Below are 15,552 nucleotides of genomic sequence, written 5' to 3'. Positions count from 1 at the left end.
GTGTCTAACTTATGGCGGTGCTGGTAGCAATAAGAGCATCCCCAGAGCCCATGACCATCTAGACAAGCACATCAGAGCGAGGTGCCACTTCAACAAGTCAAGTGTTAAGCAACTGGACGTAAACAAAAGTTAAACATCTGTGTGCACACACATGCACTGCACATAAACAAAAGTTAACACCCATGTGCACACACATGCACTGTACAGAAACAGAAATTAACACAAAAGTTAATATGGCATTTATTTCACCTGATCTCATTATTTTGTCCTGCTTTATGTGAACTTTTAGAAAACTGCTGATGCTGTCCTACAATTGATCAATGTAGAATCAATTTCAATAACATCTCCTGCTCTGGTCTGGTTTCTGTTCCTATGATAAAACACAAAAGCAATTTAGGAAGGGAGAGGTTTGGTTTGGCTTATAGATTATAGTACACCACTGAGGGGAACTAGGACACAAGGTCTAGGTAAGAGCTGAAGAGGAACATGGCTTGGCCTCTCTGCCTTGCTCAGAGTGCTTCCTTCGACATCTCAGGCCTCAGGCCTTGCAGTCAGAGACCTGCAGTGGTACGGACCCTGGTGCAATTGGCAATTAACAAAATGCCTCACAGACAAATCTAATGGAACCTGTGCTACACACGACGGTTCCTCCTTCTCCCTTGGAGGAACGGCAGCACCGAGCCTTTGCCAGCTCACACCCTTTGTGCCACTGACTTTCAGAGAGAACTTGAGGCTATGAGTTCATCCTGAGATACTACAGGCACAAAGCTCAGTTTCGAAACTGAAATGAATATAAACATCAGAGTTTGTGGATCCCTTCGTTCTTAGTGTGAATGATGGAACGAGGCAGAAGCTTTAAATTTTCCTATAGAAAGTTTAAATATCCCCAGGCCACTCTTGTAGTGCATTTTCAGCAGGAAACAGAAACATGACACATTTTAAAAATTATTTTATGATATTGGAAATTGAATTTTGGGTCTCATGCATATATATAAGACCAGCAACCCACCTCTTAATCTCTATTTTAGTTTCTTAAAGATTTATTTATTAATTATTTTGTTATGAGTATTTTGCCCACACATGTGTTTGTCTGTCTTGTATGTGCTCAGTGCCAGCGAGGTCTAGAAGGCATTGGTGCCCTTACACCTGGTGTCCCGATGGTTCCAGGCACTGGGAACTGAACTTCTGCCCGATCAGTAGGTGCTCTTAACCACTGAGTCATCTCTTCAGCCTCATATTTTAACTTTTGGCACTGGGTCTTCTTACATTTTCAAGATTGTGCTTGAATCTACCCTCTAGCCCAGGCAAGCCTTGAATTCACTATTCTGTTGCTTTAGCTTTCCAAGGAGCTTGGGTTACAAGGCTGGTGTCCACAGACTCTGCTGAAATATTTTTTACTATTAGTGTCTTAGATGTAAGACAATATTGTTGCATAAAACCCAGAAGCATGGTAGTTCTGTGTCATTTTTCTTGTGAAGGGTGAGATTCTGCCCTGACTTAAGGTTTTTAACTCCATTCTATACGGTGACAGCTTTCCCAGGCTCTCATGTATTGTATGTTTAGGAGAAGAATCAGAACACACACACACACACACACACACACACACACACACTTACACAGACACACACACACATGCTCACACAAACACTCACATACACATACACAGTCACACACACTCACACACACAGTCACACACACAAACACACACTCACAGTCACACACACAGTCACACACAAACTCTCTCTCTCACACACACACACTTACACAGACATACACACATGCTCACACAAACACTCACATACACACACACAGCCACACACTCACAGTCACACACACAGTCACACACAAACTCTCACACACACTCACACACACACACACTCACTCACAGTCACACACATAGTCACACACAAACACTCACACAGGTACACTCACACACATACACACACACTCACACACACACACACACTTACACAGACTCACACACACTTGCTCACTCACATACAAACATGCTCACACAAACACTCACATACACACACAATCACACACACTCACACACAGTCACATACACACACAGTCACACACATTCACATACAGTCACACACAAACTCTCACATACTCACACAAACACTCACTCACACACAGTCACACACAAACACTCACACACGTATACTCACACACACACAAACACACAACTCACTCACAGTCACACACACAGTCACACACACTCACACACATACACACTCACTCACACTCACACATGTACACACACACACACACACAGATACACACAATCCAGAGGGCAGCTCACAACCAGGTGTTAACTTTAGCCCCAGGGATCTGGTGCTCTCTTCTTGTTTCTGTGAGCATAGTACACATGTGGTGCACACTTACATGCAGGCTTTTATAGTACTAAAGAACAATGTGTTTTAATCTTGATAATTTTAGAGAAGAATTTTAAAGTTTTACACACACTCCATTTATCTCTCACACAAAACTCATTTCCACTAATTTTTTATAAAGAGTTTATTTGTTTTTATGTGCATTGGTGTTTTGCCTGCATGTTTGTCTGTGTGGAGTGTCAGAGCCTCTGGAACTGAAGTTACAGACAGCCTTGACCTGCCTTATAGTTGCTGAGACTTGGGCCCGGGTCCTCTGGAAGAGCCAGTGCTCCGAGATACTAAGCCGGCTCTCCGGCCCTCCACTAAGTTTTCTTTTGAACACTATTCATCAGGACTCTTCCTTCCCAATTTTTGTCATTGTGCAAAGTGGCTTTTCTCTTGAAGCTCAGCTTTCCACCCTGCCAGATGGATTCAGGCACAACTGGGAGGCTTGCTAAGGACAGGCTTTCTCCTAGGAATGGAGAATAAACAGCCCTTTGCAGGATCCTAGTCAAAGACAGAGAAAACAGACAAACAAATTAACTAACTCGATATGCTTGCCCCAAAGGTATAAGGAAGAGTCCCTATACTAGGGATACTGAAGGGTCAGTGTGGGAGGAAACAGATTATGAATGCGACTGAAACAGAAAAGGCAAAATGGCGTCACTGAGTTTCTGTCTTGAGGGGAGGAGAGCTGCAGCTGTCTCAAGAACAAGCAGTAACACTGATGTTGAGATGCAGGCTGTGGTGGAGCAAAGCTTCTGTAACCTTCTGTGCCAACTCTTTATTGAACTTCCTACAAGAGCTGTGTGTGACTGTGTCCATTTAAGCTTGCTTATGGCACATGTCTTTCTGCCCTTTAATGATGGGCAGGCTCTGGGGTGGAACTGTGTCGATGGGTATCGCAAACTGACTGGTGTTAGAGCAGGCAGGGCTCACACAACCACACACAGTCCCTGGGGATGGAAACAGACGTACCAAAGAGGAGGAAGAGACTTGTCATCTTTTTCATCCCTTTAAAATCTTTACAACCAGTGCGATATGAATCATTTCCATTTCACGTTATTGTTTGATGTGAGCGCTTGTGGTTTTCAGAGCTAGTTTGTGGGGTTTTTTTTTGAGATCGAATATTTAATACAGTTTGCTTACTACATTTAGAATAGGTAAAAATCAAACAAACTATTTAGCTTTCATAAAATAAGGTGACTGGTGAAGCCACAAAACTGTGTGGCAGAGAATAAAGTATCTTCGAGAGTCACACCAAGATGTGAAAACTCAGGATACTACAAATATTGGCTTATTTCACGTGTTCTAGTCCCCTCAGATGAATCAATCAGCTTATCAAGCTCCCTGTCACCTAGTTTACAATCTCAAAGGAAGATTGTTTCTACAGGATCATGAGAACATGTTTACTGCATATCTCTTTATATAAATTGCTGTCTCTCCTCCAGAGAAAATGCTTGCTAGAAAAGTTTTTTAGAAAGCAATTCATTTCTTTCTCTAAATCGTTTGAAGAACATTGTTTCTGAATTTCACATTGCCCAAAATATATTTTCCTTGCTACAAAGGAAGTACTTTGTTTATCAGTGTGTGTGTGTGTGTGTGTGTGTGTGTGTGTGTGTGTGTGTGTGTGTGTGTGTTATGAGCTTGATGAGGTAAGATGCATGTGAAATGTTTGGGTGTTTGGGAGATATAATGTACCTATTGTGATTGAAAACCGACAAACACATTTTTCAGACCCCATCAGTGTCCTGTATAGAACATTTTGACCCACACCATCAATTTAGAATTACAGTGTTCCACTGAATTTCACTAAAGGTTATGGAGTTTGTAAGTTCATTAAAAAAATAAAAACTCTTTTCAATGTCTTTTTTTTTTTTTTTTACTAGAAATAATATTTAGATGTATATTTGCTCCGGATTTTGCTCCAAATAGTTAGAATTAGCTGAGTAGGATAAAAAATGTTTGTCAAATGGTAAATGCTGCTGTATGGACGATGAGAAGGACTGTGCAGCTGACAAATGACCCTCAGTCACATGTTCCTGTGATCACATTACAAAAATATCCTAAGTACTGTAGGTAGGAGGCCAATCACTTAGTGCTTGACACCTGCCCCTTCCTGCTCAGGCTGGTCTCCATCCTCCTGTGCCAGAGCATGGTAATGTCAGTTGGGCACATTCTGAGATCTAAGAGGAAGTGGTGGATGTTTTACATAGTTTGGGTTTGGTAGAGCATTTGTGTGATGTTCAGTCAGTTCCGGGTGTGAGCAAGATTTTGTCAAATGTTAGAATGTGAGTAGGTTCTAGCTAGCACGCTCTCTCTGTCAGCTTGTCCTGGGTAAGGTCAGAAAAATGTAAAGCTAGAGACCACAGGGTCCTATTCAGCCTTGTGTGGTGCTCAGTGTGGAGGGTGTGTGGTGGGAAGAAGACACTTTGGGAAGAAGTCAGAATTAGATTAGGAGTTAATATTCTCAGACATGAGGCTGGTCTCAGGGACATCTGTCCTCTCTTCCCACTGCTGTGCTTTTCAGTTGGACACACGGATGTAGAGGGATCAGTGAACATCACCATTTTGTTTGTTTGTTTGTTTTATTACTTTTGGTTTCTTCCTTTGTTTCTGTAGCCAAGATTTTTAAGAGGTCTCCCTGAGTCAAATCTAATCTTATTACATTTGAAAGGATAGGATTTTCTTCTCCTGTTGAAACAAAGACAAAAACTCTCCCCCAATGAAACATATTTTCTGCCTTCCACAAAGTTTGGGGCAGAGAATGAAGCAAAGGCCATCCAGAGACTGCCTCACCTGAGGATCCGGCCCATATCCAGCCACCAAACCCAGACAATACTGCTGATGCCAAGAACTGCATGCTGACAGCCTGCCATAGCTTTTCCCTGAGAGGTTATGCCAGAGCCTGACAAATACAGGGGTAGATGCTCTCAACCAACCACTGTGCTGAGAATGAGGATTCCAATGGAGGAGTTAGAGAAAGGACTGAAGGAGCTTGAGGGGTTTGCAACCCCATAGGAAGAACAACAGTATCAAACAACTAATCTCTCAGGGACCACCAACTAAAGCATACACATGGATCTAGCCACACATGTAGTGGAGAATGGCCTTATCTAGTGTCAGTGAGGGGCAGGCCCTTTGTCCTGTGAAGGCTGGGTGCCTCAGAGAAGGAGAATGCCAGGGCAGGGAGGTGAGAGGGAGTTGTTGGGTGAGTGGAACAGCACCCTCATAGAAGCAGGGGGAGGAGGAGTGGGATAAGGGGAAACTGGGCAAGGGGATAATATTTGGAATGTAAATAAAACAATATTCAATAAAATAAAATTACAAATAAAAACCAAAGTATGTATTCATGTAGTCACTACCACAATCAATAAATACTTTATTTATTTTTATTTTTTTTTTGCGGAATTTTTACATAACACAACAAAATGTAACCATATCTATACCCATTTTCTCCTTCAACTAGCTTTCTTGGACTATCACTAAAGGTTCCTCTTCACACTTTCTTCTCTCATTTTTCAGTAGTCTACTAGGCCTAGTGGATGCAGTTTATATATGTGTGCATGGGCAACAACTAGGCTTCTTCACTGTACCTCAGCAGGGTCTTTCTGACTGACGAGCTTCCTCACTATGTTCTCTTTTGTGTTTCATTTCTTGTGTTCGCTTTCCCAATTTGAGAATTATTGGTGTTGTTACGAGAATCAGTGGTTAAGTCCTTCTTCCTGCTAAAGTGTAATTTTAGTCAGACCTTCAGGTTATGTCAACTTTGGCCATTAAAAGGAAAACACTACTCAACTACTTTTAATTTGGAAATGTGTTTTTATTTTTCCAATTAAATACCTAAATTGGAAAATGGGAAGCATGTGGTTAATGCAATCGTGACAACCTAACATCTAATTATTCTGTGCTGACTCTGTGCATCGAGATCAAATTGCTCTATAGTCGTTCAGTAGATACCTCTGGCATGTAATGGCACTGGATGCCAGGGAATCATATGGAAGTTAAATTTACAAAACTCATGAAAAATCTCATGGGTGGAACTTGCCAGAGCTGGAGGTCAGCAATGGCTAAGCTGGGTCTCAGGAAATATGGAACCATGGTGTAGATATTGGGTGAGGACACAGAGAAGCTTCCACATGTGCAGAAGCTGTGAGCTGCTCAGCATTGCGCGTTCTAACTATTGGTAGCTGGATATAGAAAGAGGAACAGGCGTAAGCTGGGTCGATCAAGTGGCATCCTGAATGGCGTGCTCCAGACTCTTGTGTCACTGTGATACCTGAAAGAAACAAAAGAGATGATTTCTTTGGCTTATGGTATGAGAGGGTGCAGTTTATGTTTGTTTCTTTGTGTCTGTATGGGACATCACAATGGCAGGTGTGTGGCAGAGGAGAGCTCGTCACCTCATGGCTAATTCACATGAGAGACTCAGAAGGGAATAAACCAGGGATTAGATACGTCATGCATGAATTTGCCTAACACTTCCAACAGTCCACCTAGTTTTTCAACTCCTTAATTAGTACCACCTGCTGGACAAGCCTTCAAACCATGTGTCCCCAGAATATTTTGTATTGAACCATGGACAAGCGATGCCTCTGCCCACGCACTGCCAGAGATGGGCATTTGTATTTGTTTGCTTGTTGATTTCCTTAACGAGTGCCTTGGCCATGTTCATAGCATATGTTCTCTTAGGCACATCATGTGTGCTTTATGTCACTTCAGCTGTGTTGTGACTTGGGAGGGTCTCAGTGCTTTGTTGCCCACAGTGCCAGACATTTATTAGGGCATTAGAAAAATAGAGTTTGTACAAAAATGAAGAAATGAATGGCAGTGAATGAAAAACTCTGATAAACCTCTGGAACCGCCTCTGCAAAGGCACATTAGAAATGAGTTCTTATTTCTCTATCATCCGTGGGTCAGGCATGCAGTTCTCTTATGGGCCTGATTTATTAATTTCAATTGATTTTATGATCAATACTGATTTCACAGCCTTATTGACTTTGGAGAGAGCTGCATGAATGGCTGAGGTAGTTGGAAGGAGTGGATCAAGTGTGCTGTGGAGTCCTTCATTTTGTGGTGAAATTGGTCTTATGATTGCCATACTGAGAAGATTGCTTTGTTTAAAAGAAGCTAGGAATCTTTATATTTTTTGAGCCATCTTGTCCATAAATTGATACTGCATTTTCTAATAAGTGTTTTCTGTCATATCTCATAAAATTTCTTCGTCTTCACGCTCTTCATTTGTGCATGTTTAAATAGACCAAAAGCCCGCCTTTATGAAAACATAGCAATTTGTTGTGATAATAAATGTATTTAACTCTTTAGTTATCCACTTTTTAATAATAAAATAAATACATTATGGGAAAGGAAGTTTGAAAAATAGGGAAAATATTTAAGAAAAATGGAGTAGGACCACAGTGATTATGAATGGCAGGGGAATCTTTATCAGCAGTGAACTGTAATTAGCTACAATTCATTACCCAAGTAGAAATCTTGTGAGGATGCAAGGGGCCAGCATATAATCCTGCCAGAAAAACACGTGGTATGGGAGTTGTCCCAGGCAGAGAGAAAGATTATCTTCCTAGTTAAAATTTCATATTTCTGACATCTAGGATGCTAATTAATAGGACTAAGAACCTCTTTTAGCTCCTTAAGTTTTAAAAAGTGCTTTCCAGACAATTTTGTAGTTTGAGAATTATGGTCGTATATCAAGGGAAAAATAAGACTTCAAATGGCGTAGTATTCAGAACTACATGAAGACATGGTGAGCTTCTTGGTCTTTTCCCTAGGGATGTTGACATAGATGGCCTGTAGGTGACTAGAAGGCCTAGACCCAAGCATGAACACTGGAGTTCAGATTTCATGCCCCCAAGTATAAAGCTAGGCATGGATACACACATAGCCAGTGTGACCCCAGAAGTAAACGCCGCCCTGTGGGCTTTGTGGCAGACAGGATGATCACTGGGCAAGCAAAAGAAGTCTAGCTGAAAATGGATGGAGTATTCCAGGCTCACGGCGTCAGCAGGTTACAATAAAGAGGAGCTGAAGTGCTCTTCTGGCTTCTGCATGGTGCAAGAGGAGCTTTTATTCTCCAATAGAAACTGTTGTCTCCAAGGCTCACTGCCTTAGTCTGCTGACTTAGGTCTAATCCTGCAAGCTTCTAGCCTCTGTATATCTATCTAGGCCTAGAGAGCTGCAGACTCTGAGACTTGCTGCTCACCCATTTCACTTCTATCTAAATGCTGTCTAGGTGGTTCAACTCAGCTGTCCTGGCTCAAACTCTTCTCTAAGCTGACTGGTTCTATCTGGCTTCCCTCCCTCCCTCCCTTTCTCACTTTTCCCCCTCCTTCCCTCCCTCCCCCTCTCTCTCTGTCTTTCAAAAATTGTAAATTGGACAAATACTAACTTTGGCAACCTGCTCTAATACTCTGGCTTCTTTTATTTCTCTTTCTCCTCAGCACTTTCACACATGCAGCCTCCTTCTGCATACTAATGTTAACTTAGTTGAGATTAAAGGTGTGTACAAAGATTTTGTGTGTATTCCAACCAGAGAGATCTAAGGTGTGTACTAAGGGGTGAGCCATACCACAAGTAAAATTAGTTTTTTTTTCCCCAGTAAATAACATAACCTGGGGACAGAGTTTACAGTATAATCACATATCCTGCAACCCCATGGGCTTTATCCCTCCCCACAAGGATAAATAGATCACAATATGTATAATGTATGTAGTAAGAAAACAGAATTAAATCTAGGAAAAACTAAAAGATAGTGAGAGATGGCTTGAACATGAAGGCGAGATCCCTTGGGTGCCTGCGGGGTGTTTTTCCCCTCAATGTGTTTGTGTCTCCTCTTTACCAAATCGGAAGAACAGAACAGTATTTCCAGGTCCAGATGATTTATTCCTTTTTAAAACTGAATGAACTTTTCCTTACATGCTGACTAATCCACAGTTGCTGTGTTGGCTGCTGGCAGCTGTAATCACTGCTCCTTTGGGACTGGGTTCGAGACGACAGTGAGGTAGATATTACCAGGAGAAACTCTTCAGTTAGACTTGAGGGCTCAGTACATGTGTGTGTGAGTTCAGCCTGCATCCTCACAGGAGGTATTAAAGATGCAATGCCTGTCAGATATTCATATTTCCTTTTCTTTTTGGTTTGTTTAACAATTTTATTCTTTTCTAATTTGTTCATTGTCTGAGTATAAATGAGTTTCTTTGGGGAGAGTTCTTTGGGAGTCTTTAGGGTTTTTCTATTTCTGTGCACAGCTTGTGATCCTAATCTTGCTTTTGAAGTATTTAAAAATGTTGTAGAATCTCTTTTTAAAAAGCAATTTGAGTTTTATTGATCTGCAGAGCTTTGGTTTTTAATGCGCAGACAGACATTTAACTGGCTTGTGGCAATGTTTCAGAATGAGGCAGCTCAGGAGTTATTAAGGAGAGAACTAAGTTTCATGTAGGTCTATTGTGTGAGTGTGAGACTGAGGTTTCGGGTGTGTGCGTTGGCGAGGATGCACGAGCCGTCCTGGGCTTTTATCTCGCTGCCATTTTTGTGGACATGAAGGATATTTATTCTTTTCATTCATTCACACAGTTTAGAGAAGGATCACATGACTAGCTGAGGAAATCCAGACATAAAAAGGAAATGCCTCCCATAACACAGCTTCTACTCTAGCAGAGCAGAGGTATGAAATATAGACCAGTAAAATATGCAAGGTTTTATGGGCCTGTAGGATCTAAAGGAAGGCTCAAGTGTTTTTAAATCTGAAGCGAGAGTGTTAGCCTGCCAAGGCTCATAACTCTGAATAATTCATGGAGTTGTCTCTGCTTTACTTATCCGAGTTCTGTTTTATTACTATCTACATCATGAGGGGGCTGATTATGAGCCTTACATGATTTTCAAAAGTGCTCAGCTTGGTCAGGTTCTGAAATACTCACAGCTTGTGAGGAACCTGACGTCATTCTTGTGCATAATTCAGTTTCACTGAACGGAGTGAAACGTGCACCAGACAGGTAGCTTTAAGGAATAAGAGAGGCCAGCAAGATGGCCCAGCAGGTGGAGCTGCTTACCACCCAGCCAGGTTCTATTTCTGGAATCCATATGATAGCAGGACAGAAATGCCTCCTGCAAGTTGTCCTCTGACCTCAATGCACATATGATTTATGTAGCTTCACCCACTCTGCCCCGTCACATGCAAAATGTTTTTACCCGCCCCCCCCAACCCAATCTCTCCTGTATTTCCTCAAATGTCTGGATTTCCTGAGAGGCAAGTGTGGATTCAGGGTTACCCTCTAAGTTCTGCTGGTGATCCTCCTGCAGGAGATCTAGGGAAGTGAGGCACTTCTGTTTCCTTCTGTTTTGGGAACTTTTGCCTTTTTCTTTTCTTTTTAACCCACTTTTTAAAAATTGGATATGCTCTGCATTTACATTTCAGATGTTATCCCTCTCCCACAATCCCATCCCCTCCCTTATTGCCCCATGAAGGTGCTCCCTCTCCCAACCACCCTTTCCCTCTTCAGCATCTTGGCATTTCCCTACACTGGGAAAACAAACCTTCACTGGACCAAAGACCTCTCCTCCCATCGATGTCAGAGAATGCTGTTCTCTGCTACATATAGGCCTGGGGCCATGGGTGGCTCCATGTGAACTCATTGGCTATTGTTTTAGTCCCTGGGAGCTGTGCTGGGTTTGGTTAGTTGATCATTTTGTTCTTCGCATGGGGTTACACACAGCTCCTTCAGTCCTTTCTCTGGCTCCTTCACTGGGGTCTTTGTGAGAATTTGCTGTTTTCATAGCATCCTATTTTCAATGTGTTACCTGGAATACTAGAAGTTCAGCAAGCTGCTGAATGTGGATAAACTTGAAAGCATAATCTTTGTGGGAAATATCAGAAATGCACCAAGATTTAATCTTAGTTACTTATTCTTAATAATCTATATACTTTTAATACTTTAAAAAACAAGTCTTAGAACTTTGCTAAACTATGACCATTGTAGCTTTATAATCAGGGTAATCTTGAAATGATACTTTATGATGAGTATTTTCATTTAATAATTTTTAGATCTCTTTTTAAAGATTTTCATAGATATATACAATTAAATCAGAACATGTCTATCCTGTAATCCCTCCAGCATAGCCAACTTTCTAGTGAAGTTTGTTTTTTAGGTTTCTTTTCACTTCCAGCACTACATTAGGTTGTATAGATAAAGCACAGTTCTCCAGTTTAGGGGAAAGTTTCTGTAAATGTTCATGTTCATTGACTATATACTACAATTTTATAACTATTATGATTAGAATGCCAGATAGTTACATTGTGTGGTAATTTAAAGTGGCTAATTTGAGTAGAGTTTAGCAACGAGATAACATACAAAGTTGTGCCCAGAGCTAATAAACCCAATATGGCAGACGGCAGTGCTCAGTCCTAATTGCTATTAGAGGCAGTTACCAAGGGAAGCTCCTGAGAGGAACAGAGTTTATGCAGCACCAACCAGCTAATCTATGCCTGTGTCAAGAAACTAATGACCTAATCACAGTTCCCCTTGCCTATGATTGGCTAGCATTTTCATTGAGTGAAAGTAATAAAACGTCAGAGTCATGAGGACCATTTGATGTGACTGCTTATTGGTTTTTTTTTTTTTTTTTTTTTTTTTTTGGTTTTGTTTGTTTTAACTATGGTGACTTCCTTGACTCCTGGAAGAAATCTCTATCTCTGTCTCCATCGCTGTATCTTCTGCTGCTCAGAGTCTAAGGATGTTTGTTTGCCTGAGATGAGAATATAGGATAACTTTGCCTTGACTACCTTCCCTTTGAAAGCAGCAGATACTGACTGCTGCATGATTTTTATGGGTACTAGGATGTCATGGTGATGTATACCTGGATGTGAAGTTTATATCCATACAAGTAATTCTAAAGAGAGCCTTCTGGAAATAGAGCATCACAAACTTCAGAACAGCCATTCCTATCACCTGATTAAAGTTAGCTCCTATGTTGTGGAATATTTCTACCTCAAGTCTTAAGTTTCTAGAGAGATCACAAGGTTAGTGATAGACCTCTTGATAGTGTGGCTCAGAAGTGTGTGCATTGTGTTCCTGTGTTTGTGTGATCTCTTTTTCATGATAGTTTTGCAAGCACATTAGCTTTGATTTGCAAAAGAGTCTGGTGAATTAGACACACTTCACAATACCTGTGCTTTCCATATTTAACTCCAACTTTTTCTGAGATAATTTATTATCTTCCCTTTTATTCATTTGACAGTTTCTCATTGGACTATTTCCAGTTTCTACACATTTCTAAAAGCAAAGCTTAACTATGACTAAAGGGCTATTCTTGGAAATCATTACCCAAAGAAAAACTGTTACAGCGTTTAAAAGTTTAAAAATGGCTACATAGTTGTTAAAAATTAAATGTTCCCTATCTCATAGTGCTGATAGTGTAGTTGCCCTAAATTAAATTACATTGGACGGGAACATAAAACCTTGAACGGGAGTCATACATAACAGGGCCCAAAAAAGAAACCTCTGTTAAGAGGATGCGACTGAAGTAACCACAATTAAAACTCAAAGGTGAGAGAATGTCTCTTATACTGATCACTAAAATCCCTTCTTGCTTCAGGAAGCCAAGATGCTAGAATAGACATGAGTCTCAAAATAGCTCAGATACTTCATTATGCTAGAAAAAGGGAACCTAAGAGTTTACATGAGAAAAGTTTACATCACTGTTTATGGAAAGAAGAAATGTTTAACATGTTATCAAAGTAACTTTTATGGAAATCTCTGTCTTACTTGCTGCATATATTTTATTACATATAGAATGACCTAGAAGAAGTAGAATACCAGCTTCTTTTTGTTGATTATTATATTGATTTGTGTTTGTTTACCACCTTACTTGATCTTAAAGCCCATTGGCCTTCTAAAACAATATTATTAGTAATTTTCTAGTAATGGGCTACTATGCCAGGAAGGCTCTGCATTGTCATAGATAGCAAATCTAAAATATGTTATTGGTTTAGGTATGAATTCTCAATAGCCTATTTGTGGATAACATAACTGAAGATAGTGTTCAAAACAAAATAGACCATACAGAGGATATAGCTTGGTTGACAGAATACCTTTCTGCTTACATAGAAGCCTTAGGTTTGATCTCAACAGTATAAAACTGGCCTTGGTGGTGGCACATGCCAGTAATCCTAGCACACGGGAGATAAGGCAGAGCATCAGAAGGTCAAAGGTATTTTCAGCTATGCAGCAAGGCTCAAGCCATCCTGGGATACACGAGACTCCATCCTAGAAAACAATAAACTAACAATCTACAAGAATATAGAGAACGACTCGGACCTTCTGCCACCGGGAGCTGCGGTGAACCAGCAGTGGTCCAGCGGTGGTCCAGGGGCCCAGGATTGGTGAGGAGTTATTACGACTGGCCAGGGTGCAGAGAGATCTCTGCAGAAAGATCTCTGATGAACGCGCAAAAAAGTGCGGTCCCCCGGTTCCTCCTCCCCGCCCCAGCTCGGTTCATGGAACCTGTGACCCAACATCAGGCTGTTCCCAGCCTGACCACTTAAAGTGTAGGGCACGCACTTGGACCTTCGGCCACCAGGAGCAGCGGTGAGCCAGCAGTGGTCCAGCAGTGGTCCAGTGGTGGTCCAGCGGTGATCCAGGGACACGGGACTGATGAGGAGGCTTTCCAACCAGCCTGGGTGCAGAGAGATCTCTGCAGAGCTCAAGAAAAGAGCCGTTCGCCAGTCCCCCTCCCTGCCCCAGCTCCATTCAGGGAACCAGCAACCTGGCATCGACACAAGACTGACAACAAGATGGCAAGAGGAAAGGGAATGAAGGTACCCTAGGGAAACCAAGAAAACTTGGCAACACCAGTACCCAGCTCTCCCAAAACAGCAAACAGCAGAATTCAAACACTCCAGAAAAAGAAGACGCAGACCTGAAATCATACCTCAAAATGATGATAGAGATCCTTAAACAAGAACGGGAGGAAAAGCATAAAGAATTAGAAGCTTTTAAAGAGGAAACAAGAAAAACACTCAAAGAACTAGAGGAAAACAGAACCAAAGAGATGAAGAAATGGAAGAGGAAATTTAAAATGGAAATAGACACAATAAAGAAAACACCAAAAGAGACAACCCTAGAGATAGAAAACCAAAAATAGAAATCAGGAGTCACAGATGCAAGCATTTCCAACAGACTACAATAGATGGGAGAGAGAATCTCAAGGGCCGAAGACAACATTGAAAACATAGACAAAACAGTTAAAGAAGATGCAAAAACCAAAAAGCTCCCAACCCAAAATGTCCAGGAGATCCAGGACACAATGAGAAGACCAAACCTAAGGATAATAGGAATAGAAGAGGGTGAAGAATATCAACTAAGAGGCACAGTAAATATCTTCAACAAAATTGTAGAAGAAATCTTCCCTACCCTTAAGAATGAGATGAACATGAGCATGAAACAAGCCTACAGAACTTCAAATAGATTGGATCAGAAAAGAAATTCTTCCCAACACATAATAGTCAAAACGCCAAGTGCCCAAAGCAAAGAAAAAATATTAAAAGCAGTAAGGGAAAAGGCCAGGTGACATATAAAGGCAGACCAATCAGAATCACACCCGATTTCTCAACAAAGACTATGAAAGCTAGAAGAGCCTGGACAGACATCATGCATACCCTAAGAGAGCACAAGTGCCAGCCCAAGCTGCTATACCCAGCAAAACTATCAATCAACATAGATGGGGAGAATAAGATATTCCAAGACAAAACTAAATTTACAAAATATCTGAAAACAAATCCAGCACTACAACAAATTATAGGGGGAAAACCCAATACAACAAGGGGAACTACATCCTAATAAAAACAAGAAAACTCCCAAGCAAGAAAACCAAAAGAAGAAAGACATACAGGCACAATTCAACCTCCAAAAGCAAAAATAGCAGGAAACAACTACCACTATTCCTTGATATCTGTTAACATAAATGGACTCAATTCCCCAATAAAAAGACATAGGCTATCAGACTGGATACATAAACAAAACCCAGCAATTTGATGCACACCGGAAACTCATTTCAGAGACAAAGACAGACACTATCTCAGAGTAAAAGGGTGGGGAAAAACCTTCCAAGCAAATGGCCCCAAGAAGCAAGCTGGAGTGGTCATTCTAATATCGAATAAAGT

This window comes from Micromys minutus, assembly GCF_963924665.1.
Source record: "Micromys minutus genome assembly, chromosome: 16".
Lineage (NCBI taxonomy): Eukaryota > Metazoa > Chordata > Mammalia > Rodentia > Muridae > Micromys > Micromys minutus.
The sequence above is the reverse complement of the archived record's forward strand: the minus strand, read 5'-3'. Positions refer to the sequence as shown.